At 42.9% G+C, this 5,688-nt stretch overlaps 1 pseudogene; it reads left to right on the top strand.

Annotated features, from left to right (window-relative positions):
* Positions 1–2,871, top strand: LOC119292421 (annotated as a pseudogene).
* Positions 2,872–5,688: the final 2,817 nt, after the last annotated feature.

A 5,688-nucleotide genomic window follows, 5' to 3' on the forward strand; every position in this document is an offset into this window, starting at 1 on the left:
ATGAAGGGGATAAATCATGGGGCGTGTGACTTTCTGATGAAGCCAGTGCATACCAACGAGCTAAAAAACATATGCAGCATGTTGAAAGTAGGAGAAGATGCCAAGCAATAAGCCACATGAGTAGAGATAATGATGACGACCAGAGAGTACATCCTAAGACGCTTGCCAAGAATAAGGACTCCAAGAGTAAGAGAAATGAAAAAGATAGTTCTAACGAGAACAAAGAGAGCACTCGTGCATCCACTACCCAGAAGAATACAAGGGTGAAATGGACAATTGAGCTTCATAACAAGTTTCTAGAAGCTATCAACCAGATTAGCGTTGATAGTAAGACACCATATTTTCTGCCTCATTCATTGACACAACACTTGTGGTTATTTGGTATTTATCATTAACAAATATTTTGATGGCATTTTTGTGGAGGCTGCTCCAAACAAGATACTGGAGCTGATGAATGTGGATTTCCTCACTAGACATAATATTGCGAGTCATCTACAGGTTTATTTTTTATCCTCATGCTTAATTTCGATGTTTGCGTTACTATTATTAATAGTCTAACATTTTTTCATATATATCAGTACAAGCTTTTATTTTGTGGGAACATAACAATCATACCTTTAGTAATGGACGGATCACGAACATGTGTGTGATTGTAATTCCTTTTGTCCCTGGAAATGTAAGACATATCTTGTACAATGCATGACACGCACATTCTATTAGAAGTTGTGCAGCACTTTTTGTTCTTTTTGTTCCCACATGTCCACCATTACTTTTTTCCCATGAGCATGCATCTCATACATGGTTATTTTGTCTATTTTATTTCAGAAGTATAGGTTGTACTTGAATAGAGTCAAACCAAATTCACACGGTGATGCAAGTGAAAGACAGAAACTCCTCCATGGTCAATCAGAAGAATTTTATGCATAACCATCGGCATGAAAGATGGCATGTGTCCTCATGTGGGAACCCCTCCTGGAGTCAAAACTATTTCGGTCCAACTAGTCAATTAGGCCAGCTGACGGATAGCCAGAGTAGCTTGTGCATGGGGTCGTTAATCCATGGTGGTAGAATGTCCAAGTATTTGGTTCCACACACACTGGATGCGAGAAGATTTGCTGGTTCCGAAGACCCTCCCATCAGCCTAGACAATGGCATACTCGATGACATAATGTTAGATGAATTTTCCTCATATAGCTCTGGTACTTCCTATGTTGACTCCATGTGTGGCAAGCTGATGGAGACAAGTAAAGGCAAAAACCCATCAAATCATCAAAGTTACTTCACAAACACACCAAGTGGTCGCGGGAGCTTGGCACCCACAAATGACTATCAGGTGCAACTTCTCGAGTCTATTAACCATTATTATACCCACATGAATGCACCTTATACACATATGCTCGGTATAGTTGGTAGTTTTTCAATTTTCTAGGTTTTGCTAGGAACTATAGTTGGTAGTCTTCAATGCAGGTAAACTTGACTGGTATTCTTCATAGGGGTGGAACATCTCATGTCCCACCACGTGTGAACATACCAAGGATCAACCAACTGACGAACTATGAGACGTCATCTAGTGGATTGTTGCTGCAAAATCAATTGCCACCGTTCATTGGCAACACCACATCAGTGAAGGGTTTTAGTGAAAAAATAGTTCCATTCAACATACCTAACAAGCCAAGCTCTGTAGGGATGTTGAATGCGCACAATAGTACTCCAATGGCATCATCTCAGATGTTTGGCGGAGGTAGAATTACTACTGTACGGGAAGGCTTCAATGAGAAAATATCGCCATTCAACATAGCAAGCAACACAAGCTCAGTAGGGACAATGTTGAATGGCAATTTTGCACATGGAACTAGTAGCACTTCAAAAACCGAGACTAATGTGGTTAGCTGTGGTAGAACAATTTCTACACTTACCAACCTTCAGACAGATGGTTTCGTCACATTAACTCCAATGCCTGATGGTGGGGATGCATCTGGCATTCTCCTTGTGCAAGAAAGTATGGTTAATCAACAAGAGCCTAATGATCTACTAAATGACATTAATGCCTTCTCATCGGATGATATTGCCAAACTTCTAAATGACGTAAGAACATTTCTTATTAACATGTATGAAATCTTTGCATATGAATTGTTGAGCTAGACAGGTGTATTCAAATCAATTTTCTTCTCATTGTAGGATTTCATTGGAGAGGATGTTGTCATGGATGGATAGTTTTGCCGGTGAGCACGACCTACTGGGGAGATGTTTTTGTATGTGTGTTGGATAGTTGTTGATTGATTATTCCTTCAATCTTGCACATTGTACCATGAAATTAACTGAATTATGTTGTCTAGTTAGAAGCACGATTCTGCTGGTGCTTCTATTTTACATCACCTTTAGCTTTTAAGTATGTGTTGTATCTTGAGATAAAATAATGTTATGTTATGCCAGATGTAACTAGTTTTCTTCTATATGATATCAATGCGATGTTGCATCTTTCTCCGAGAAAACATGTAGCGTCCTGAGAGAGGCACTATACAGATCTAGATCCTCATATACTGCATGCATAGTATCATTCCCAACACACCCGCCACAGACATCGTGCATGACATGCACTTTACGAAGATAGAACAGTAGTATCACAACACAATTTCATAACATATTTGCAACACCACCATGTTCAGTGCCAGCGACAGGTCCAAGGAGATTCCCACCACCGAGTTGCACATCTACCAGTCCCCATCCTCTCTCCAGGGCCAGCCCAATGACCACAATATGGAGGCCGCCCTCTGCCACCTCAGCCTCCTCGACTTCGTGTGGCTCCAACTCTTGGATGGTATCTCCCGACACGACCACATCTTCCACCTTGTCGTCTCCTACCACCTGTAGAGGCAATGGAGCTACTGCTCCTGCGCCTACATCTAGGGTACCCACGTCAATATTGACCACAAGTCCTTTCTCAACAGGCCTCCAACTCCCAACTTGAACCCAGCCGCGGGTACTTGCACCGTCTTGCAATTGATGGAAATGTGTATCCACCCTGAGTTCCATGCCAAAGACATGTTGCCATCAAATGTGTCAGACGCAATTGAGAAAGCAAAGGTGGGGTTAGCGCAGGCTGGGCGCAGCTGATCTAGGACCTAGTCCGGAATGAGATTCTCGAATTGCCAACAAGGATGATAAAAATTCATACTTTGGGGTGCATCTTCTCAGACTCATTTGGGTAAAGGATCCGGATGTGTTTGGGATGATGGATAGGATGGTGGACATGATTAAAAAAAGTCATTCAGGAGGAAGTTCAGACGCGGCCAAAGGTATCCAAACTAGTGGGGCCTGGGGATGAAACGTCAACAGTTGTTCATGTTCAATAGCAAAATCCTCTAAAAATAGCAAGCCATGGTGGTACAACTGCTGACGATGTTCAACTACTGGAGATGTCATTTTTTGTTCTTAATTTTCATCAAATGCATGCACTCCTCTTGATTCTAGAGAACTGCATCGAATGTCACACGCCTCCCTTATATAATCCTTATCCACCATGAATCCTAAGCACCAACCGTTGTCGTGCGCCAATTTGATGGGGCTCCCTCCAAGCTGGCAGCTATCTCCACTCTAGTGGCTCCCTCCATGTGTTGTTCACCATACAACAACAAATCAAGATTCACGCACAATGTCGAGACCAGTAGCGGAGGTGGGTCTAGTGAGTGTTTCTCTGCAGCAATCGAGACCAGCATGTAGATGTGGATGGCGATGTGCCTGCCTATGGGACTTGAGAAATTTTACCATTGCTCTCACAGGCAAAACTGGCGAGGTCATTTTTCTTTCTCCAATCAGTATCAGGTAGTTTGTCTAGAAATGAAGTTCTTTGGCTGGGGCTTTATATTATTTTTAAGAATATATCAGATGTGGTGCAACTTAAAGACTTAGGACTTAAAGACTAATTTCATTGAAGACTTGACATGCAAGCTCCTCCTCTTTACTAGTTGATAAAGGAAAGACAGATTCACCCTGAACCTGAATCTCAATAATCTCTATAGTAGTGTTAACTATTAAGGCTTCAGGATGCTTCTCTCAGTGATGGACAATTATCTACATTTTTAGTTTGCTTTCTCCTAGTTTTTTTGGTAAAAGTAAATGCCTGTGAAAGCTAAGACTTGGCAAGCTATTAGTTGCTTGATGAGCTAATTGCTAATTTATGATGGTAACCTTTATTGAACCTTTAGATGTTTATACGGCTGAGAGACACTGATGGTTGGTGATTCCAGACTTTGAGAACATGTAAGGGTCAGCTTCTGCCGATCTATTGGGAGGCATATTGCTGGAATTTTCTCCCTGAATGGGATTCGATCAGATGTGTTATGGATCAAAGGGAGCTACAGCGAGCAAATATAGCTACTGCTCGGTTAAGGAAAGTTGCCATCCATGTCCGAATTCAAGCAAAGCTGCAATTCAGCTCTAGCGCTCGTGCTGTTTTGTGTTGTGTACAGGACAGACATGCCACGTAAATAGGTATGTTCTAGTACTCCCATCACCATTCTGTCCTAGTATAGGTGGTTAGGATACTCGTCTCTCAGCTGAGAGACCCGGGTTCAAGTCCCGGCGGCAGAAATTTATGTTTTTCCCTCACCTACTCCTTCTCTCTCATCTCTATCGCCGCTTCTGACGGGCCAATGGTAGTTCCAGGTATAGAAAGCTCAATTGAAGACAGAAACAGTTTGGAAAGCACAAGAGTTTTTCCCCTACGCCGAGTCAGCTAGGGTTTTTCTCCTCTTAAGTGATTCCAATCGCCTTCGAGTCCCAATCGCCGTTACCTTCCCCGATTACTACAAGCCTCGTCCGCAACAGTCATCCTTGGCGACCGCACGGCGGGTCCAGGAATCTGGGATGGCATCTCTCTCCGATGCCAACTCCGCCATGAACGATGGCGGTGCCACCGCGGCTGCAAGATCGGATCAGGAGGAGTTCTTTGATCAGCTGGATCTCAACGACAACAATTTTGCTGATGTTAAGATTGATGAGGACGACCCTGTGATCCAGGAAAGTGTTCGATTGCTTGCCCTTGCTAGGGTTCATACCAAAAAAACTTCAGCCCTTCGGCCTTCTATAAGGATATGAGGGCTGCATGGAACCCGGCACAAAGTGTTATATTCCGGCCAGTCGGTCCTAATCGTTTTGTCGTCCAAGCTTCTTGCTTGGGGGATTGGGAACGCATCATGTCTCAAGGTCCATGGTTGTTTCATAACTTGGCGGTGCTATTGTGCCCGTGTGATGGCTTCAACAAACCGCAAGATGTAGAATTCCATCACATGCCAATTTGGCTGCAAATCTGATGTCTACTAAACAACCTTCTTCTGTAGATGTTGTTGGGCCTCCAAGTGCAGAGGTTTGTAGGACAGTAGCAAATTTCGCTCAAGTGGATGACCTAAGGTTTATCAATCTGTGGGAGGCGTAGGATGAAGATGGTCTCTCTCAAGCAACCCTGCAACCAAATAACAAAGAGTCTCTTGTGTCCCCAACACACCCAATACAATGGTAAAATTGTATAGGTGCACTAGTTCGGCAAAGAGATGGTGATACAAGTGCAATATGGATGGTAGATATAGGTATTTGTAATCTGAAATTATAAAAACAACAAGGTAACTAATGATAAAAGTGAGCGTAAATGGTATTGCAATGCTAGGAAACAAGGCCTAAGGTTCATACTTT

This window comes from Triticum dicoccoides, chromosome 4B (genome assembly GCF_002162155.2).
Source record: "Triticum dicoccoides isolate Atlit2015 ecotype Zavitan chromosome 4B, WEW_v2.0, whole genome shotgun sequence".
Lineage (NCBI taxonomy): Eukaryota > Viridiplantae > Streptophyta > Magnoliopsida > Poales > Poaceae > Triticum > Triticum dicoccoides.